The sequence below is a fragment of the Triturus cristatus genome, chromosome 4_1, assembly GCF_964204655.1.
Source record: "Triturus cristatus chromosome 4_1, aTriCri1.1, whole genome shotgun sequence".
Lineage (NCBI taxonomy): Eukaryota > Metazoa > Chordata > Amphibia > Caudata > Salamandridae > Triturus > Triturus cristatus.
Window position 1 is genome coordinate 249,190,650 of NC_140585.1, and position 24,175 is coordinate 249,214,824.

Below are 24,175 nucleotides of genomic sequence, written 5' to 3' on the forward strand. Positions count from 1 at the left end.
TCGGTGATATACACTGATACACACTGCAGTGCCGCACAGCCTGGAGCATCCGCAAGGCCCGAGACTATGTCAGGGATAGCACCTATTTAGCAGTATAGAAGCCTTGTAAACACACTGGCCGCCATGTTAGAAACAGGCTAGTCGGCGGATGGACAAGTGCGCATCGGTTACCACGGCTTAATTATTTTGAATTTTCTCCACACACGTTAGGAGTCTTACTTGTGTGCCGCATTTATCAAGACCGCTTATGGGGATCACAGTTTGTAGTTTGCAGATCGGGGATTGCATTTGCGGGTCCTCCGGAGGAGCGTTGCGCAGTCGCGTGCATGTTGAAGTGGTCAGGCTGAGGAGGGTCCGATTCTAATAAAACGATGAGTGTTTAGCGTGGTCACTCACATCAAATGGAGACTCTCAGCCAAAAAACTGCCTTTCGGTTGATGCATTAAACAGCAATTGAAACAAGGAAATCTGTTCCCATGAGAGGAGGTGCAGGCTCAATCCGACATCTTCCCGATTTCCAAACCACGCCCAACAGTGCGCAACTAATAAGTGCACACTTAATTAAATCAAGAGAGAATAAAAACAACTCAGTCGGAGGTAGACAATCAAACTATTCTTGAGATATCGTTTTAGGACTGCTAACAATTTAGTATTGGAAGTGAGTGTCATAACAATCTGCCCATGCTCCAGTCGGAGTGTGAAAGGGTTTATAGTTTGGTGCGGTACTATGCAGATACCACTGCAAGGCAAACTATCTGAAGTATTTCTAGTTGCAGGTTGGAGACCAATTAGCAAACAACAAATTCAACTGTCACATGAGCTTATCTGTGTGAATGAACTTATCTATTTGAGTAGCAGCAATAAAAGAAAGGGAGATGATTGGTGTCACAGGGTTTTTATTGCCTCAGGAATGGTGGTAATTTCAGAGTTCCTTGTTCTTTAAAGGAGCTACTGGGTGGTGACAATAAAGGATAACATTGCATAATATTGGGCTCTGAGTCTTGCCATAAAATTAATAATATGCTAGTTACAGATTCTACAGCCAGAGTTTCTTCAGCAACAGGTAGTGGAGCAAGCTTGTAAACAAAAGGCATGATGGATATTTATATCCGGAGATACACACCTTTCCAGTAGAGCCATGTGTCTATTTCGTTTAATAAGTACTAGCAGGTGCCTAGGCTCATGTCAGGGGAACAATGAAGAATGGCCTTTAAAAGATTCCGAAATTTACACTATTTTGACTGAGCAAGCTCTCTAGACTTTTCACACCTCTGAGAGACAAAACGCAAAAGCTGTTCCACGATAGAGATGAGCACATCCTGTGGCAATGTTACACTACGCAAGCAAAGATGGCTTAAGCAAGGTACTTTTACACTAATGCAAGTTAATAAATGTTTTTCATTTTCACACGAATATGCTTTTACTGAAGAAAACTTTCTATAATTCAAGATCAGAGAGGGCCACTGCTGTTTATAAAGGCACAGTAGTCATTAAGTGCCAATGTCTCTATCGTGAGGAGTCTATGACTCAAAGTAAAAAAATATGTATATAGTGCCAATAAAAAAGGAGAAATCAATGGTGCAAGGTTGATTGTGTTGCCAAGCTTTTACAAAGATTTTGAGACTTATCTATGAAACTATATTAGTTTTAAAAAAGCATGTGAGACTGTCTTTCCATTTAAAAATGCAATTTTCTGTGCCTCTCTTTTTTATGCTTCAGCCTATTTCTCATTTGGATACTCCCTTTTTTAATCTCCTCTTGTTCAGGGTTGACTTTTCCATTATCCACCCTTGAAATCTCAAGGTTAATCTTTTGACACTCAACTTCAAAAGTCACTGAATCTCTCTTGATCCTTGCAAAAAAAGGTTTCATCATATCCCATTCCAACAAGTTATATCTAAGGTAGCACTTAGAATCTATTCGCTTACAAACAGCCATTGGTGATGATGCCACCCCATAGTTGGAGGCTAGGTGTATGTTCTATCCCATCTGACTAGGATCCAATGAATAATCCTTTCTGGTGCCAACACTGTAATAGATGCCTGTCTATTGTCCACTTTCCTTTTCCCTTGGCTGAATCAGTAGGGATTCTGTTCATGGCCTGGTTTCAACTGAAGTGCTCTACTTAAAAAGGTTTGTTATTCTTCCTAAGGAAATAGGCCTTTTAAAAGTTCAACCTAGTCTGATATGTTACAGTGAGTAGGAAACAGACTATGGCTGAAGACTTATTTCACTTAATTAAACAACAGCTTCTGCATACACCAGCAAACTATCACATGGTCTAGTCTTCACAAAGTGTTGTGTGTGTGTGTGTGTGTGTGTGTATATGTATATATGTGGAGAGAGAGTTTAAAGTAGTAATATTTATTTTACATTCTATTAATTTAATATTAGTAATTGTTACATTTACTACTATAAAAAGCATCTGTATTTTTATATATATTATATATATGTGTGTGTGTGTGTGTGTATATATATATGTCTACACACACACACAAGTAAAAAACAGCATAAACAGTGTAAACAATTCAATAACAAAATACATTTAAAAAGTAAAATCCCAAAAAGCACATTTACTATCAATACTATTCACATAAGAAAATATGAAAAATAAAAACAAATTATATAACATATAAAACAACAAACAATAATATCAAATCTATTTAACCGATATTAGATATACTATTCCCACTCTAGTTTATGCAAATAGTAGAGAAAGTTTTGGAAGAGGTTACTATTTAGATTTACGATTTCCACTGCAGTCTAAACAACAATAGAGAAAGGGCTGAACTTTGGAGTTATATTTACTATTCCCACTCCAGTCTAAACAGCATTAGGGACAGCGTTGGACTTAGGCGGCTTAAATTTGCTATTCCCACTCCAGTCTAAGCAACAGTAGGGAAAGTGTTTGGCCTAAAAAGAATTGCATACATGAATGCAACTTCTACTAACTTTCTTCAAAAAATTATTAAATTACAGCATACAAAAATAAATATATGTATTTATTACAAAAATCGTTAACATATAAGTTACAAAAGGAAAAAAAGGACATATAATATCAACTTCACTAACTTAAAAAAAACACTCATCAAATCACTGCGCATTTATTTAAATGCAATTAATACATACAAAACAAAATAAATGTAAGTAACAAATATCATCTCAGGAACAAAAATCCACAAACACTTGTTTACTTACAAAATATATACATATAAAAACATAATGCATAATTAATTACTAATTAAAAAATTACATATAAATATCAATTGATGTAAATATGATATATTATTTTCTTAGCGGCCTACTCACCTAACAAAAATTACTCAGCATTAACAATACATATTTAATAAACATATAAAACTAAAGTACGTATTAAAATAAATAAAACATTTCGACAATTACACAATAATTAATAAATAAGTAAGATACATAATTAATAATCAAATACAAATTAATTAGAAAATAGCATTACATTAAAATACATTTAATTTACTTCTAAACCGATTTCCCTACACGCCCAGCAACCCACAACTAAAATATACCTTAAATAAATCAGTATTAAACTATTTACATAATTAGCAATCAATTACATTTGATAGGCTTGGGACCTAATTTTGCTACAAAATGAAACAGTGCCTCTGTGGAAAAGAGTCCCTAGGTAAGAAAAATTCTGAACTTTCTTGACCCGATTGTCCTGTACAGTAAAGGATCTAGACTTTGTTAAATTGTGGCCACACAACATAACAAACAACTCTTTGTGGTTCACTTTTATGTCTAGCGAAGACATAAAGAAAAAGTCTACATATGCATCTATGGATATTTCCAGGTTCATGGCTACCCTTGCAAGAAGGACAGCGTTGTCGGCATAAAGTAATGTTGTGACAAAGTTTTGGATGATTTTTGGGCAGTCTAGACCCTTTTCCCTTTTGCGATAGATGGGCTTCTAAGCCCTTTGTATAAACGAGAAATGAAAAAAACGATATACAGCCCTGGCGAACCCCCGTCCTCGAAACAATTGGTTCTGTTCTCTCATCATCGTTGCCATAACATATTTTCACCATAGTATTACAGTGTAGCTTGCGTAACAGGACAACAAAGGGTTGCTCCATCCCAGAATGATATTCTAGACTGCAATATTTTTGCATCACAGTATTTTTTTCCGATATTTATGTGTTCCAATATTGTGGCATAAATATTTTGTTCCAACACTGCACAAACTGCTCAATCTGTAAACTGAGACTACAGCCTATTTCTCCCTTATTTAATACAGTACACTTTAAATGGGTAATCTTAGTACAGGCACTTCTTCAAATACCACATCCATATATATTGGACCCATACACTGCAGAGTTCATGCGCGTTTGCCAATGTCTTGGAGATATAATTATCATCTTTTCATACCTAATGTGTCTTGTATTAGTGTTATCCCTAATTAAAACACAGTACTAGATACATGTTTAATATTGTCTCCTGCTAGTGTAGAAGAACTTCACACAACCTTCATATATGTGTCATTTGCTTCGTAAATATGGCTGTATTATTCTGAATTGCTAAATTATAAATACACTACCTTACAGTAGAGGTGGGCGAGCCAACAAATTAACAAGGAGAGCCAATACGAGCCACGGGTCTGGCTGGGCTCTAGGAGCCCATGCAAAGCCGAGCCCTGAAAATGTTTTCCATGTAAATCATTCAACAAACATCAGGTTAAATATGATTACGTCTCTTCAGAAAAAAACATTACGTTTATTTCTTCAGCATGTGGAACATTTGACATCAATACGTCATATTACAGCACGGCACTGAGAAGAACTTATAAAAAGTAGTTTTCAAATACAGACATATTACTGGGCCTCTCAGCTCATAGTGATTAACCACTGGATTCATCTCCCCCACAAGGACCCCGCCTATACCCTTGACAGGTTGCAGCTGGGTGAGACGGTGCCCCACCGGGTGCTCTATAATAAGACCCGGACCCTAATGGGCCCCACAAATCACACACTCCAGGTCTGGACTATTGTGCAAAAAAAGTTAGGGTGGCATAACATACTAACGCAAGCAACACCCCTCTGGGTCACGGACAGGCTGGGACGATTGGAAAAAAGTAAAGGTTTTAACCACTGGGACCTTATTGGAATATCCAGGGTGGGCGACCGCTGGGTACGGGGTAAAATTATCACATTTACACAGCTCCAAACGAAGTACAAAATGGCATCCACGGAGCATTTCCGTTACCGACAAATCAAGCATGCCATTGAAGCAGTAATTCCCCCTGACACCACCCCACCTGAGGCCTCCCCACTAGAAGATAGTCTACCAAAGGATCACATGGACAAAAAAGCAATTTCTATGACCTATCGAAAAATCATTAATAACATGCCAGATCCGGTACAGAAGCTGAAAGACAAATGGCAGGCAGACCTGGGAGAGTTAGACAATACGGATTGGCTGGAGGCGCTGGCGTCCCCTAGAGAGGTGGAGATCGCATCTAAATTGCGTCATGTACAACTCAAGATCTTCCATAGAATTTACTATACCAGAACTACCCTCTGTAGCATCAGGAGGGCGGATACCCCGCTCTGCCTGCGACAATGTGGAGAGGTTGACACATTTTTTCATACTATATGGACATGCCCTGTAGTGGCGTCATACTGGGAATCAGTTCTGTCACTTATCATGAGTGTGAGTGGAAACCTAGTCCCTACAGAGCCCAAATGCTGTTTACTCAATATCTGGGATGCGACAGACCTGAATTCAACATTACAGACATGGGCTACCCTGGGTATTATGCTAGCTAAGAGGAATATTGCCAGACACTGGGATGGGACAACCGCCCCCACATTTGTGGAATGGTGCAGGGATATGGACACGGCCATGAAAGTGGAATAGACTGTATATATTCACAGTGGATGTCCCAAAAAATGGATAAAGAAATGGAGGAGCTGGAACACATATAGAGGAGATGACTATGAACTGCCTCTTCTAACTTAGGAATTGGAATAGCCAAATGCAAATGACACTGAATATTGTAACTATATATATATAAAAATCGTTCAGGTAAACAGATTCTTGTAATATACATAGAAGGTGACAAATAATGCATACTATGTGGACTCTATTTGTTATATTGATATATGAAACAAAATGATAACTGTGCCTTTTAGTCTTGCATGAATAAAAGTTTAACATTTTGAAAATTAAAAAGTGGTTTTTAAGCATGAATTTTTGCGTGATTCCTGCCCCCACCCTCACCAGGGTGACAGTGCCATTAATGAACTAAGAGGCAAGACAGTTGTCTTGTGAACCCTGCACTGGGCCTGATTCCTACAGATATAGCAACATTATAATGTATTAAATCAAACACAATAGGTTTTGGTACAGCTAGTAGTCTGAATGCCTGTTTTTTCAAAGTGCTTTCGTATGCGATAATGAAGAAAAAGGAGGATCGGTGAAAGAATATATTTGCCTAAGATCACACATTTTGGTTAAGCCAGGAAGCAGCAATTATATCAGGCAAATCAGCCCCTATATGAATACCTATTTGTCATTTCTCTTTACCTTGAATGTTAATGCTTTGTTTTTACCTCTTTGTGCATTAGGGTAGAGCGAGGGTGGCAACCAAAACCCACATTTAAGCTCATCCCATTATGGGTTATAGGTTCCAATGGGACCTCAAGCTGAGCCAGAACCAGCCTTCAGGCTTGAGCCAGACAGGAAGGAAGTACATAACACAAAACAGTGGTTCACTGTAGGCTTATTAATAGAGCCATTCCTAAATCATGGGTTGCAAATTCCTTCTACTACGAAACATATTAAAGTTACTGTTGCAAAGAAAATGGAAATTAACGTAATTGCAAAAATCAACCAAAAAGAAAAAAGTACGTAATACAATTTTGTTGTGTAAAGGGAAATCAGATAACTTAATCAGGGGACTGCTCATGAAAATAATGAAAATGTAATTAGGAAAATTTGCATGGCATGTTCGAGGAAGTGTATTGTTATAAATAGGTCTACAGTGAACCACTGTTTTGTGTACTTATAAATGCTTGAAGGCATATGTCTCTCAGCACCAACAAATAGACGTTTTTCTCCAGGACAGTCTCACAAGCGGGCGTCACTATAAAATCAGACCCCTCTAGAGCACATACATTCTCTCTTAGCCCTTTTTGCTGAACATTTCATTGTTATTTTATTGTATGCTTCAATATCGGATACCTCATCAGATTATTCTTTTATTTCCAGGATGCAACTGAGTCTGAATTAGGTTCTTGGGTGGCGAGAGGGACGATATAAGCATGGCTTTGGCATGTTTTACTTTTCTTGCAATTCATCGTTCATAAATTAGTAAAAGAAGAAAATTCTATGGCATTTTAGTTCACATGCTTCTGACATCTATGAATTGAAAATGCTGAATATCTTGATGCTTTGTATTTTCTACAGAACCTTCCAATATAAAATAATGATATAAATAATTATATATGGGATAAAGGACCTCCTCATACAATATAAGGATATTGCAAGTTCCTGAAGACTTCCATGCCCATAGAGAGGAACGCAGCCTAAGGCCTACTTCCTTTATAAGGATATGGACTCTGAGGTGACTTGCAATATCCTTATCATGTACCACAGGTGGCACTTTATTCCTTATAGTACCTGGTCACACCATCACCTTTCTCATAAGCCATTTAAATCCTTGGTGTGTAGCTCTTCAACTCCTTGAGTGCTCATGACGGCTCCCAGCCATCATGAGTCACAGTAAGCGTGTGCTCATGACAGCCTGGAGCCGTCCGAACGTTGCCGCTTCGCCCATGCGGTAATAATTCCCTGCCTATGCAAGAGAATTAATTAGTGGGCTTAGTTCGGACGGCTCCCGGCCGTCATGAGCACACGCCCACCGTGATTTATGACGGCCGGGGCCGTCCTGAGTACGGGAGTGCCACACCCAACCCCGCCCCCTCTCGCACCGCGGCAGAATTTGCCCCGCGGCGAAGGGGTTAATTTGAAAGCAAGAACATGTTTGTAAACATGGAAAATAAAAATTTCATCTCTAGTGCAAAATTAAACACATCAGAAAAGCTGTTAATCATTTGTTGCTAAATATATTTGAATTGGTTTGATACAAGTCTGTTTAAAAAAAATAATCTTTTGTATAACTACCTACAGAGTGCAACAAATCAACATTTTGCCATAATTATCTCCTTCCTGCTTGTTACTGTATAGCAAGAAAAACAGAGCAGAAGAAAGAAAAGCAGTGTTTCAGTTCATTTTCTTTAAACAGCGGCTTTAATTATACTCTGTGCCCTGACCTAACTTTCCCCTCAGCTGCTGGCTCTGGTAGCAGGGATTTTGACATCAAAACTCGACTGTACTAAGTTGTTAAAGGTGAGGGGCTATGTCATTTCTTTATAATAGGCGACTGGGTGCAGGTATTTATTACAGGGTTTGCAGAATCCTGTGTTATATATTAATTATTTAAATTTTAATTGGATGATTTACTGGTACTCCCAAATTTTAAATAGTATTCCATGATGTTTTCTATTGTAAGTAGTTGTGACATAATTGAAGTTTCTGAAATAAATGTATTACAAGTGTGAGTCAGTTAGTCAAAGAAACTTAATGTGGCCACATGTAGGCCATAAAAGGTATAATAAATACAATCACAATCAAATTTAAAAACAGATAGAATTTAAAAAAACAGTATTTCACTTTTATAAATATTTTTCCACATTAAAATGCAATTAGTGCTAGAATTCAAGGAAACACAAACCTCTCTATCATAAGTGTTTTCTTGCTCTGTCATACTAAAGTGCATAAAATAAATGTAATCAGTATTGGCCCTACCCAGATGCCATCTCCAATAATTAAAGATTAGGGGACTTAATTTGATGTGGGGCAGACTTGTGTACACCCAACACCGTTGCGGAAACTGGATCAACCGACCGCCTAATCATGATGCGACCACACATGGTGCGGTCGCATACACCCATTCCTCTATGGGAGGTGGTCTTACTGCTGTAAACCGGCATTTACACAAGGTCCCATAGGAGAATGGGAGTCTGTGTTCATCCCTGTACCCCGTGGCAGGCACACCAGGTGCAGGGATCAACAAGGGGGCACCTCTGGGCCCCATCGGTCCCCAACCGGAGGCCAAAAACAGAAGGGGGCCCTGCTAGGGGCCCGTAAACATGTTTTCTGACAGGGTTTCCATGAGGGAAAGGCCGGCATGGAAACCCTGCCGGAAACTGTGCATCATAATCCAGAAGGCGGAAACGTCTTCCATTTGGATTACTGGCCGGTTTCCAACCGGCAGATGTGCTCCTGGAGCCCGTCAGATGCCAGCCGTAATGACCGGCTGGTTTCAATTCCAACCGGCTGTAACATAATTAGCCAGTCGGAATTGAAACCGACGATGAATGGCGGAAAGCCTACAACCTGAGGTGAAAAATATTACCATATGAATTAAAAAACTATATTGTGGTCACTAACTGTATTTTTCTGTGACATTATACTTGTAAATATTTTTAAGTTTGTCAAGAGAGAATAGTATAAAATCAATGACACTATTGTGGTCCCTCCCTACATACGTAGGGGTGATGAATAGTGTACCTGAAAAAGAATCAAGCGCAAACTGCAAACCATGTTTTACGATTAATTGACTAAGTATCGCCCCATAAAAGGTATGTACAAAATGCATGAATGCCTCCTTACTATAATTAGTTAAACCACATACAACACTACCTGAATAATTCCAGTCAAGTGTTTAAGTCCCCCATCCAAACGATGGAACCATGGTTATTACATTTATTATCATAACTCTTCAGTTCCCTATAAGGTGTGTTGACAATATCCAAATTGTTAGCATTAAAATATTATTATAAAAATCAGTGTATTTTTTTTCCCATGGAACACAATGCTGACACAAAAGTTATCAAAACTCCTTGAACTATTCCAGACTTGGCCGGGACAGCACAAGTGAAAAAAGTTGCATAACCCTCTACATAATATGGCTGTAAAGCCCAAGTTTCTATGCAATAGATAATGTCATACATGTTTAGAACCTTCAGCCATTCTACATTATCAATTTAGGTTCCAACTAGCAATTTTTCCAAGAAGTTTAGGTAAACTGCGTTTGCATGTACTTACTGTTGCCGCCCTGGTATCAATTGCTTCATGTCTTGGGGAGCTGGTGGAAACACGTGGAGTGTCATAATTAAATACATACCCACTACAACGTGAAGGTAGCTCTACACCTGTTACCATAGTTTCTGAATCAGGCCATGAGGACAGGGAACTGGATTGTCAGTTTGTTACTTCATATTGGGCCAGGTCTGCAAACTTATTTGAGGTTGGGATGGAGAAATTCTGAGGCAAAGGAAGGACTCTTGTTGCACTTCCATGATGATAGTGTTTCATTTAGCCTTAGTTTGTAAAACAAAATGCCCAATGGGACAGCTTCTATCCATCAAACCTCTCACCCAATATGATTGAGCCTCGTGAAAAGGGATCTAACAGTCATCTCATGACGAAAATTAACAGCCTAGTCATTGGGGTCCCACTTGGGGTCATTACCAACCCATACCACTCTCCTAAGCATATTAATATCTGCATGCAAGGTCTTCTAATCTACAAGTCTGTTTTTAAACCAGTGTTTAACCTTATTAACAAGTTGATCATGTCCTTCCCCTTGAGCTGGTCGCAACTTTGGAACTCCCTTTAAAACAATAGTGTAAGGAGTTGCTTCTGGCAAAATCTGCAACACTGGCAAGTTAGTTTCCCAACAATTCTAGTGCGAGTTAACATGCCATTCCTCACCAGATGACACATGTTTTCTTGGTTGCTTAAACTAGGCAATTCGATTATATTATTGGCAGCCATTGGCAGCCATTTCATGTGATGCAGTCTTCCACTCCTTAGGGGAAGTAAGCTTGGTAACAGCTTTCAGCATAAAGCATGATGGGGCAGCATCTCTGCATTCCGGAGATCACGATCGCTTTTGGCAGTATTTTGCATGATAATAAGGGGTCAAGAGTCTCTCCTGACAAGTTCTCAAGTGGCAACCCTCTTATAGTGTATTTTATCTACGATGGGAATTTCTAACATGATCATAGGAATGTGAGACATAACCTATGTGCATCAAGATGTGAGTTTTAGACGCATTCTGATAAACAAATAATGTACTACACTGTTTATGTCATTGTTCTTGTCTGACTCGAGATAGCGATAACGAGGCACTTGTCCCAGACTAATGTCACATTCGGTGTTCTTATTGATGTCATTGAGCGATTTGACACTTTCACATTTTCTTGGAAAGATAAGGACAGACAACATCTGTGTCAAAGGTAGACATGTTGATGATTCTTCAAAAATAGAGAAAATGGAAGCTCAGCCTGCTCAAGATGGAATCTGGCCTTATGGACTTTACATCAATGCAAGCAATAGTTCAAGGTGATCGCCTGATATACCTATGTGTACCATGTGTTCTTTACCCAAAATCACACATCATATATGTTTGACTCTCATGCTGTTCTCTGCACATGTGAATGTATTTTAGAGGATCTGCCTCAGGTACAATTCCTAAGCATGATACCGCTGGCTCACCTTTGCAGTTTAGTGTGAGGCTGTGGAATCAATGTTGGGCCAATGGATGGAATGTTTGTTTCAATGACTCTCACTTATTGTGCGTGGTGTTGAAAATGATGGGTATGTCTTCCTTCATGGTCTATAGCTGGTGTTCCTACCTATACCCCCAGGAAAATGTGCTCATGTGTTGTCATGTTGTGATATGTTGGATGATGTGGTGGCAATGTTTGGTGTTATGATAGAGTGCATGGTGTATGAAAAACAATGTTTTATTGAACAATGATGTTGCAGGTTTTGGTGAACTGTAGAAGTGTGAGGTATGATGAGGATTTGCTATGGTGCAGTGTGGTGCTCAGAAGTGTAATGTGGTATATTGTAATTAGTGTGGTGGGATGGGGTGGCGCATGGTGTAATCTGTTGGTTACGGTGTCTCTCATCCTTACTTACGCTTTCTATCTATTCTCTATTTCTCCCATCTTTCTTTTTTCCTTTTTCTCTGTCACACACTAGCTCTCGGTCTCCTTCTTCTACTTACTCACACAGGCTCTCACTCTTTCTTTCTCTTGCTCTCTGTCTAAAGGTAGCCTGAGAAGGCCCCCCATGTCCTTCCTCTATTCATGACAGTGCTTTATGATGTGGGCGAATGGTGCCCTCTCTCCTCTTCATTCATTCACAAAACTTGAACTTGTACACACTAGTGCACCTTCCCAAATATATTCTGAATTCATACTGACTGTAACATATTAATGCATTTATTTCACTACCATAAAACTTTGCAAACATCTGTAAAGTATTTTTATAGCTTCTGTTATGCAGAACCAATGGTCCTCTTGCATGAGTGTTCTTCACTTATACTGTCTCACTTTAATCTGTTGAACTCCCTCAGGTGTGAGGTTTGTGCTCTGTAAAACAAACAAATTACTTAATTAATCAATCAGTCTTTATGGTCACTCTCTAGAAGTGATGATATCAGTCCCCAACCCCTTCTTGTCTTCGGAACAGATCTTTCTTGGATGCAGTCAATCAGCCTAGACGTTATTGAACTAGTGCCCAACGCTTGAGTGGTTGTACTAATGTGTTTCTTATTTCTGATTGGACAGATGCTTTTGGGGATCTGCATCTCTTGGCTCGTGTGCTACATCTTGACAGTGACCAATGTCCTTCCTTCAGACCCTAAGAGCTATGGCTACTTGGCTCGGACGGACGTGAAAGGGAAAGCTGTCTCTGATGCACCATGGTTCCGCTTCCCTTATCCAGGTAATGTCTGGTGTGGTCACAGACCCCTAAGGTCTAAATATTAAAATGTCTTATTTTTCAAAAATATCATGTCAGCTAACTGGAAGTCTGTCATGGGATGGAATAACTTTAAAGATGTTTGTAAAAACACATTCTCTTATAAGGGTTCCCACTACTCGAGTTGGCATAAAATTGCTCTAAAAGATGCTTGGCTAGGGATGTAGCCTAACAGCTAGGGCGGTCGATCTCAAATCTGGGGAACCAGGTTTGAGTCTTGGCAATGACGCCCAACATCCTATGATTCTGAGCAAATCACTTAATCTCCCCGTGCCTAACAAAAATGAATGTGTCCTTGTGTTAGCATTGCAACTGGTGCACATGTAAAGCGCTCTGATACACGATACCTTTGAGTCAGCTTCGGACTATATAAAACTCCGGAAAAAAATAATAATAGTATATTATATAATGCAAGGGGGTGAATCACTATAGTGCCAAAATGATATATTGAAAAACGTGTTCAAATAGAGTTTAGCAGAAAACACTGAAGGGATGATTTTTTAAAGCCATTTGGGACACTACGATGCCATTGGTGAGGGCAAAATACCAATCATGAATCACAAAAGGAAGATTGTGCGTATTTCAGCTTTGCAAATGGAATATGAAATATGAAGCTTCCGTCAGTATGTTAAATGTACACAATCACAAGTTTATGGTTTGGTATGTCCTAAGTGCTCCAGGGTGGTGCTTCCAGCAAAAGTAGCTGTATATTGATACTATGTAGATTTTCACCTATGGTTTGCAGCTGCTTTAACCACTATGGAAAGGCTTGTAAATGTACTCCTGACAAGGGCAGGAATAAGCCAGTTTCATGGTGGGAGTGGGGAGAAAACACCACAAATTGTAGAGGAGGTGTAGGAGAAAACGTTTATACAGAGGGTAAATATTTTCTTTGAGGAGAAACAAAAAAGCGAATTTTGCAAAAGCAAAAAATCAGACGTGCCAATTTTGCATTTTCTATCTGCTGAAAATTAGGCACTTGTGCATTTTGTTCAGGTAGGTACTCCTGATGATGCCCAAATAAAAGTTTCGTTTCTGAGCTATTTGCAGCAAACAGTTTATCTTGTGAACCTACTCATTCAATTGACACAGAATGCTGAGCTCTCATCCTGTAGCATTATTTCCTGTTTTTCCAAACATCTGATCTTGCTAGAACAGCCAGAACACATTGGATTTGAAATATTGTCAAATATTCTAAATCATTTTTCCAAACCAAAAGCATGAGCTACATCTCAGGCTCCTGGCCCAGTTGGCCATGCTGCACAAGAGTATCTAAATTGTGCTGAACACTTTGAGTGCCTCTGCCACCTGGTGCTCTTTTAGGGTCTAAAGGGGTGCCTCTGCAATTTTTGAGAGGTGGCTGAGGATACCCCTGAGTACCAGAGCATACCCTGACTGCATCAGTCTTCATGGGTCCCCAACAATGGCTGAGTGGAGAGGTCAACTTAGTAAAGTCTTCTAGGTGTTCTTGCTCCAATTGTTTGGATCTGTGCCTGAGGACTCTCTAGCATGGCAAGGGTTCTGCACCAGAGAGAATCCATAGGACCTCCTACGGCATAGAAAGAGTGTATACCGTAGGTCTGTATTAATGTCTTCCCTTGAGCAATAGACTCTCCCAGCCTTGCTCCACAGGAGGGCCATGCAGCAGGTCAAACAGAAATACCCTGCTTTACAAAGAACATGCTTTCATGCAAAGCAGGTTATTGCCAATTTAAAATATATGCCACTGTTTTAGCAGCTTACCATTCGATATTACTATAGAGACCTTACAGTACCTTTTGCACTATTAAATTGAAGCTCTTTGCTGTTGCTTGATTTCTTAGCATTAACTGATTCAAGAAAAACTTGCTCCAGGCCTGTCATTTCCTGACTTTAATCAATCCCTCTACATGTGATAAAGCCTCATGATCCAGATTATCATGACTTGAGAGCATGCGACTAGACGCGCTATACAGGAACAGAACACAACATGCCTGCTCTCATTTTCCAGGAGCTACAAGGTCTTCTAATACATCTTCTTAAGGACAACCTATTAAGATGTACAGTAGTATGCATCACTTACCGTCAAGTGATTCTGTTCTCATATGTTTGGAGCGCTACTGTGCGCTGTAAAGTTATTTAAATCTGCATTTTTATGAAGCACTGCTAAACATTGAACGTTTGTAAAGTTTTCCGAGTCTTTGCACCCTGTGTATCCATTATTTAAGCTGGTAGCACTGGGCAAGAGAACCTGTTGTTTGTCAAGAAAATACTTTGCAAATCTTTGATCTATATTTTACAATTTTCTTTTCTAGGCCAGTGGGGAAGACCCACCATCAACGTGGGTGGAATATTTGGCATGTTGGCTGGAGTGATTGCATCCATGGTGGATTCCATAGGCGACTATCACTCCTGTGCCCGGCTGGCTGGGGCACCACCTCCTCCAAGGCAGGCCGTTAACCGAGGGATTGCCGTGGAGGGCATCGGCCTCTTATTCACAGGACTCTGGGGCTCTGGAAATGGCACAGCCTCATTAGGAGCAAACATTGGTGCTTTGGGCATTACCAAGGTGAGAAATGTATTATATGTCTGTGAATCCTACAGGTGTCTCCAACCAGTTGAGCTCCCAATAGTTCCATGCCAGATTAGCTCACAGCCTTAAGTTCATTTTTAAAGCACAGGGTCACATTTTCCTTTAGGGTTAAGGGAAGTCTGTGTTTATTTTACTTTATTTTCATCAGGGATTGATAATGAGCAGGACTCAGTCAGATTTATGACCCAGGGCATATAGGTGAAGAATTAGTATTTAACTCTTTAATAAAAATCATAGTCAACTCGATATGGGAGTGTGAGAACAAAATAATCTTTCTGAATGCTTTTAGAAGGTAGAAAATTAAAATGAAAAGTTACCTTAATGATTAAGTTAACTCTTCATTTTAATTTTCTCCCATTTCAAAGTGTCACATCTACTAACAGGAGGCGTCCTTCCTGGGAGAAGAACGCCTGCTGTTAGTGCCATATTTTAACTGAAAAAGACAGTCCTTGTTTTTAAATGGAAGAAAATTAAACTGAAGAAAAATATTTCTATAAAACATTAAGTCTTAACGTTTTTCTCAAATTTCAATTAAGCCAATTACACCTTAAAGTTTTATGAAGCATGTTTCTTCACTTTAAATTCTTCCTAATTAAGCAAATAACTGTATTTGTCTGTTATAAAAATAGGACCTAGTCTACAGGCCACTGGGAACATGAGGCCTGGTGTTTGTAAATGTGACACTTGGAAAGGGGATAACATTTAAATGATGGGTTATGTGAAATCCAAATAAACAAAAAGATAATGCTTCAGTTAAATTTTTTCCCATTCCAAAGTTTTGCCTTTACACACAGCAGGCATCTTGCTCCCAGTGGCTGACAGACACGGTGCCATATTTATAACTGAAAAATGCAGCCATTATTTTAAGTGGGAGAAATTTAAAGTGCAGAAAAACGTTCCAAATAATGAACATTTTTGCAGAACGTTTTCTGCACTTTACATTTCTCCCAATATAAAAAAATGGTTATATGTTTTTATTATACATGTAACATATGACGAAAGTTATTGCAGTGCCTAAGTACATACAACATAGGCTCTCAGTCACCCATACACATTTATCCGATTCATAGGCACACATGTTCATACATCCCCAAAGACTACACTCTCGCTGACACACATGGCAGTCCAGTCATAGAGCCCCTAGTCAAAGTATTTTTTTCAAACTATAGTATCTAGTTCTATTGACATTAGGCTTAAAATCAATGGAGCTGGGTGTGAAGGTGTCTGGTAACAATGCGCGAGTTGGTAAGCCTTCAGTAGCTCACAATAATTTCACTGATCAGATGTAGATCTCACTACAGAAAAGGTTCTCGCATATCACACAAAGAACATTTACAATGCATCAAGGCACATATTGCAATCAAGATTCTGGCACACATTCTAGTGGTTACCTAGTAAAAATATGAAGTGTGCTTTCAAGACAGGAGGCTCAGGTAATCACCCATGTAGCAGATGTCGGACCTGCCTTGGCTTTCTCCAGTGGCACAGATAAAGGACTTCAATTGCCAGAAAAGGATCTATTGTTACTCCAGCATATTTACTACAGAATAGTAAAGTTTTTCTTTACTTATTTTTTAGGTTATTTTGCCCTTTTTACATTGTGAAGTAGTCCAAAGAGGTATCAGAAGGCCTTACGTCTAACTTACAAATCAAGAGAAACTAGTTTAAATAGAGCATGAAGCCAAATATTAATGCAAGAAAAACAGTGTGGGGAAGAACAGTTATAACAATCTGATAATTTCATTGTAACAGAAGAAATGTGTTAATTCTCCTTTCTATGAATTTGTCTCTGCTTGTTATACGTATATGTATCACGTTGATTAAACGGCATAGGTAGATGAAAAGGAACAGGGACCGGAATAGTCAGCCTGCTACTTGCCTCCATGGAAGAAAGGCATCCTGTATAACTAATACCAGATGAATTCTAGACGATACAGTCATTGAGTGCCCAATTCACAAATATAAACTTAGACTTAAGTGTAAGTTTACTACTTTTTGGTATTCACAAAGGTAAGCTACTACTAGTAAACGTACCACTATTTAAGTACTGCTACTACGTTTGCTAGTAGTAAAGTAACAAGTGCTAACTTACCTTTCTGAATACCAAACATTAGTAAGCTTACACTTAAGTCTAAGTTTACCTTTGTGAATCGGGCCCAGACTGTCTGCCATCCAGAAGGATGTCTCCTTTCATGGCCTCCACATGACTAAAAGGGAGCAGGATCTGAATATGCCCACTGGGATGCACTTGTGGTCATCCTTGAGGAAGGAAGATAACTAGTCAAGCACACTTCCCTCAGCCCCCACTGTGGCGAAGACGATGAAGAGGTTAGGCAAGATGAACACAGAGGGGTACACTTGTTACATACACATGTGTTAAATCATCCTTTGCTTGATTTGTGACAGTCTCTTTGTTGCACAATAACGTCATTTCGAAAATATAGGCTTAATGGAGGTGGCATTGGTCTAGACATGTTCAGAGTTTGAAATCCATCTCTATGTTATATTTCGGAGGAAGGAAACACTAGTAGTTGCTGAGTATGTCTGGGTTGAGGTGAGGTTGTTAATAACTGGAGGGTTTGGCTAGTTTTCATGGGGACTGAGAAAGTGCCCTGAGCGAGGGTGGCGCTGATGGCTCCGATGTATGGCATAACTTACATCTTACACCTGTACATCATTTGGGGGTCAGCAGGCGTTGCAGGGGTGACCCCTGGTTGGCACTTTGCTACCCGGGGACCTGATCGTGTGAATCCCAACATAGTGTTCTTAAGGCTGCATCAAAATCTGAAAAAAAGGTACTTCTTTAAGAGCTGTGTTGGATTCTGGTGTCTCCACGCCTGGTCCCGTCCGCCTTCCACAACAAACTGAAAGTTTCTTAGGATCTAAGGTGGTCCTTCCAGACCTAGATCCAACATATAGCCACTCAGCAGTGTCCTGTTGTTTAATAAGGATTAAGACGACAGTGGTGACTTTTTTTCTCTGTACGACACCAACAGGATGTGCAAAGGGTGGAAAAGCTTGCAATAAGTACATGCCTGCCACTTGTGAGCAAAGGGTGCGCATTTTAAAAGGCCCAGTTGCAGTGGAGGCTCCTCCGCTCTTAGAGCAGTGAAAGTGGCAAAAATACAACAATAATAACAAGGTTATCGTTTTATTTTTGGTTGCTGCTGGTTAGGTTAGGGTGGGGTAGGGCGGATCTGATGGCTCAGGGTCTGAGTGGACTGTGAATCCTAAGAGGCATATTTACAAGCCCCTATTGCCACAGGAACGTCACTTTTAGTTATGTTCCTGTGGCGATATGGGCTTCGCCCTATTTACAAGGCTGCGTTAAGCCCCATAGCTGCGTTGTAAATAAAGCCCCCTTTCACGCTAAACTTAGTGTGAAAGGGGTTAACCGTGGGTGTTGTGGTGGGCATTCCACTGTAACACCCATTGATTTTGACACTGCCCCATATTTACAAGGACAGAGCCAAAATTAGGTCCAGGGAAAACCTGGTCTTAAACAGGTGCAACAAGGAGAAATGTTTCATTTCTCCTTGTTTTTGTGGTTCCTATGTGTGCTTTGTTGTGCAGTACATTTAAAAACAGCAAAAGGCCATTGATTGTTTATGTGCAGAAAGGTGTCCCTTCCTGCACATAAACAATCATTTAAAATAAAAAAATGACTTTTTGCAACTTCTATGTGTGCTGCATTAAGCAGCACATATACAAGTTACAAAACACCATTTAAAGATTGTTTATGTGCAGGAAGGTACTCCTTCCTGCACATAAACAATCTTCCCCTGTCACGCAGACACCCTTGCACTATGGTGCAAGAGTGCCTGCGTTGGCACTAGGCAGCTAAATTTGGTGCCAGCACAGGGGGGAACTCAGGGCTGTAACATATTTTTACATGGTGCAGCCCTGTGTTTTTAAAGTGACGGAGCGTGTTGTTAGCCTTCTTGGCTTAATGACACGCTTCGCCACTCTACTAGTAAATGTGCCCCTAAGTGCACATGACTGCTTGACCAGCAGTTTCGGCCAGTCAAGTAGTCATGCGCACTTTGCATATTCCCCACCAGGCTGTAATGCCACAAGCTCTTCCCCTGTTCAGAGCATGTAGGTTAACACGACTATGTGGGGTACTTTCAGAGGCGCTGCTAAGTCTGGTTAACCTGGGCTTCAGCACGCAGGCAGCTGAATATTTTCTTTTGTGCCCTGTCAAAGGTCGCCCACAACTCAAGATGCCAGTTCCTACTACATTGTCCCTGTATTGGCCTGCTGTAACCTGCTGAGGGAGAGCATTAGTGACCTGGATATCTATTTCCTTTGCCAATTGCCTGCGTGTGGAGGTAAGCGCCAGGATTGGAGTTTAAAGCCTTGGATGTGTCTCCCAGTGGGGAATATTTGAGTGTAATGGAGCCTGTTTGAACCCATTTGTGGTCTGGGCGGGCTGGCGCATGATTGTTTCCCCACACCTTCCTTGTGTTGCTGGTGGGGCTTGGAGGAGAGAACCGACGTGCCGCTACTCGAAGTACATTCCTCGAAGTACATTGGATTTATTGGATGCATGTCCTACAGTGTACCAAGACAACTGAAGTGTGTATTTATACAACAAACCGGTGGGTGTCTGAAAGGAGGAGTGATGGATTTACTGAACAGAGGAAGTATTTCTACAATCCTATTTTCAAGTGTTTTCAAGCGTCACTTTAATTCATCGGTTGGCTGTGGCGTTGGAGTTTGAAAACAACGTTCGTGCCCTGAATAGCGCGCGCAGAAGTACCTGTTCGCAGTGAGCGGTGAGGTTTCCATGGAATCTTCTTCGACGAGCGCGGTCGATGCGTTCCATCGCCTGCATGCGACGACGTGCCATGAGCCACCCGACGCGCTATTGCCTACGTGCCACCATTTTGGATTTTTTATTTTTTATTTTTTTTATTCTGGCAACGCGATATTGGAGGAACTTGCTTAATGCTCAGTCGGTGTCTGTTTCACGGTTACCAAGGGAAAGGCAGAGTCAGATGGAAGGTTCCCTTTTGCTTCGCTATCATGCAAGGCACTTGTGATTCTCGGGTGAAAAGTCGCTCACCGGTCATTTTGACTGTTTGTAATTTTCTCTGATGTGAAGTCTATGCTTTTGCTGTAATGTTTAACGCCATCCTTATGCTTTGGTTTTGTTTTCCATGCTTATGAAGTTTTACTATGCTCTTTCAAGAATATTTTAGTGAATGTTGTCTGGCGTATGTCATCACCAGTATATGCTGTTAGGTGTGTGCAGTTGAAGCATTATATGTGTCCTAAGTCCTTGGTTTATGCAGAAGAGGGGGGTGTTTGTCATACCTTCTAAGTCCTGCAAATGTAACTGCACTGTAGTGCGTAAATGGGTGTTGTAGGGGAGGTATTTTGTGTTCCAAGTCCTGTGAGCTGGTGTTGATGATGGTTGTCCTGGTTGTGTGTTTGTATGAATAACAGGGAGAAAGAGAGAGTAGTGTATCTGGTCTTGTTAGTGTATGTTTTTATTAAACTTTGCCTTGTGCGAGGTGTTAGTCTGTGTGTCACGAGTACGCACGTTAGAAGACTCTTTAATTTGAGGCTTCTCAGACTTACTTGTCTGGTTTACCATTGAGTTAGTGGTTACCTCGTGCGAGGTGTTAGTCTGTGTGTCACGAGTACGCACGTTAGAAGACTCTTTAATTTGAGGCTTCTCAGTCTTACTTGTCTGGTTTACCATTGAGTTAGTGGTTAACTCGTGCGAGGTGTTAGTCTGTGTGTCACGAGTACGCACGTTAGAAGACTCTTTAATTTGAGGCTTCTCCGATTTACTTGTCTGGTTTACCATTGAGTAGTGGTTACCTCATGTGAGGTGTTGGTCTGTGCGTTATGGGTGTGCACGCAAGAAGGCTCTTTATTTTGAGGCTTCTTAGACTTACCTGTCTGGTTTTACCCATGAGTTGGTGGTTACTTTGTGTGAGGTGTCGGTCTGTGCGTCATGGGTGCGCACGAAAGAAGATCCTTATTTGGAGGCTTCTCAGACTTATATGTCTGGTGGTACAGGAGCAGGCAGCGAAGATATTGAGGGAAGCCCTCCACTGGTCGCGGGACCTGAGCAGAAGGGAAGTCAACAGCAGTAAAGTAAGTCTGGTGTCCGAAAAACAATTACAGACACCAACAGGTTCCCGAGCTTAAGAAGGCTAGCTCCTTATTTCCGGGTTGTCCTTTGCACCGCTCACCGAAACCGGGACACGCAGCTGCAATCATGACACCCTCCAGCATCTGGTGCCATCTACTAGTATTAGCCAAGTTAGCTGCCTCATTATTGATAGATAGAGCACATTTGTTGTAAAATCTATCAATCAAGATGGCAGCACAAGGGCATGGTCGTGATAACGCCCGACTGCAAAAAGGGCGGCTGACGCGACCGTGCAGCAGGCGTGCCCCTGGCATGCCGAAAGCGCTTATGGCGAGCCCGTTAATGCCCGACCGGGACCAGGGGCCATATGCCCTGCCGGTTTTTATAAAGAAACTTATACATACACTGCAGATCAGAGGGTCAACTCTGAGTAAGTGCTCTCCTTCTATGTTGCCTGCCATACTAACCACTGCCCCCACTGTTCTTTTAAATTCTGTTCTTCTCCACATGCTAAATCTTCTCAGTATACTCTTAAAATGTTCTTACTTAACTGCCGTTCTATTCCCAAACACTCGGCAGAAATTCGGCTACTCCTGGAAGAAGAGTCTCCTGATGTTCTGTTTTTAACAGAAACTTGGCTGAATAGTGAGGCAGATCCTGACCTCGGTCAGGGGCTCTCCTCGGGGAATGCTATTCTGAGGCAGGAACGGATTTCAGGCAGAGGTGGTGGCATTGCTACTGTACATAAAACTGAGTTAAAATGCTGCATCTCCACAAAGGCAAAAGGGACTCAGCATCGGCATGCTTAAAACAACTCCACTGGCTGCCGATGCGCCAGCGCGCCACATTCAAACTACTCTGTCATGCGCACAAAACCCTCCATAAAACAGGCCCTACTATCCTGCAAGGGAAAATTGAATTTTACATTCCAAACCGAAACTTAAGATCCACTAATTCAGCCCTAGCAAAACCCAGGCGTATCTACAAAACAAGAACAGGAGGACGAGCCTTCTCGCATTTGGCGGCCAAACGCTGGAATGAACTACCGGCGGATCTGAGACACACCACGAACCTCCTTGTATTCAGGCAAAAACTCAAAACTCATCTCTTCCCCAAATAATAAACCCCCGGTCCAAACCTCAGCAGCCCTTTCTCATTAAGCGCCTTGATATCCCTTGGGATGAATGCTGCGCTCTACAAATACCTCAAATAAATAAATAAATAAAGCCTGCTTCCTGATATCACTTGAAGGTTCTTGACCGATTAAAATCTGGCTCTTCAATAGATCCAGTCCACCCGGCCATTTTAAAGCAAGTCTCTGACACAGTGTCCCCAGTTATTCTGGAACTGATTAATGCCTCATTTCTGATGGGACTTGTCCCCCCCACCATGGAAACGTGTGATGTTATAAGCACTATTAAAAAAGCCCAATCTGGACCCAGAGATGCTGGGGAACTACTGTCCTATATCATTAGTGCCTGGAATCAGTAAGGCTGCAGAGAAGTATGTCAATTCAGTTCTCTATGTATTTCTGGAAAGTCACAATTGTCTACATCCCTCACAGACCAGATTTAGACCTGAACAAGGTTTTAGATGGCGGAGGCTGTATTGTGATCTTTCTATTGGATCCCAGTGCAGCCATTCGACACAGTTAACCATTAGCTTCTCATCCAGAGACTCAGGGAGATGGGAGTGAGGGAAGGAGCTTTAAAGTGGCTGCAATCCTTTATGGAGGACAGGTCCTTGCAAGCTTTTGAAGACGAAACCTTCTCTGATCATGTGCCCCTGTGATATGGGGTCCCACAGGGGTTCTCCCTGAGCCCCACTTTATTCAATGTATATATGAGCCCCCTGGCAGAGATAGTGAAACCTTTTGGGGTCCAGAGAGTATATTTTCGAAGTTGTCAGTACATTATCAGGGAATGTTTGCTCTGTGAGTTTGCAGGTTACAGACGTGTCCGAGTCGAGGAAGGGTGCATGTAGGGTTTGTTTGTGGCAAAAAGATAAGTGAATGAACTTACAGGACTTTAGATGAACAAAAAAGTCACTGTAACATCTACACCTTTGCAAAACCATTTAGTCTAAGGTAAAAATCCTTTTGCTGTCCCTGCATTTTGTTTTAACAGGTGAAATACATCCTACACTAGTACGAAAACATGGCTGAAATTCTCATTGGTCCAGCATGAATCCTGCAATAATACTGCCCATGGCAATACCATTATTATGATATTTGTTTTTTCCCTGATGCCGTTATCACGACCATGCCCTTGTGCTGCCATCTTGATTGATAGATTTTACAACAAATGTGCTCTATCTATCAATAATGAGGCAGCTAACTTGGCTAATACTAGTAGATGGCACCAGATGCTGGAGGGTGTCATGATTGCAGCTGCGTGTCCCGGTTTCGGTGAGCGGTGCAAAGGACAACCCGGAAATAAGGAGCTAGCCTTCTTAAGCTCGGGAACCTGTTGGTGTCTGTAATTGTTTTTCGGACACCAGACTTACTTTACTGCTGTTGACTTCCCTTCTGCTCGGGTCCCGCGACCAGTGGAGGGCTTCCCTCAATATCTTCGCTGCCTGCTCCTGTGCTGTTGTGTGATACTCGGTGTCTCTTCTGTTTT

At 41.0% G+C, this 24,175-nt stretch overlaps 1 pseudogene across 1 annotated transcript in view; it reads left to right on the plus strand.

Annotated features, from left to right (window-relative positions):
- The window catches only part of LOC146854205 (solute carrier family 23 member 1-like), a 260,981-nt pseudogene that overhangs the window by 115,962 nt on the left and 120,844 nt on the right, over window positions 1-24,175 (plus strand). Inside the window, exons 6-7 of the transcript XR_014980995.1 lie at window positions 12,681-12,837; window positions 15,168-15,421. The product of XR_014980995.1 is annotated as a solute carrier family 23 member 1-like (transcript). The remainder of the gene's footprint in view (window positions 1-12,680; window positions 12,838-15,167; window positions 15,422-24,175) is intronic.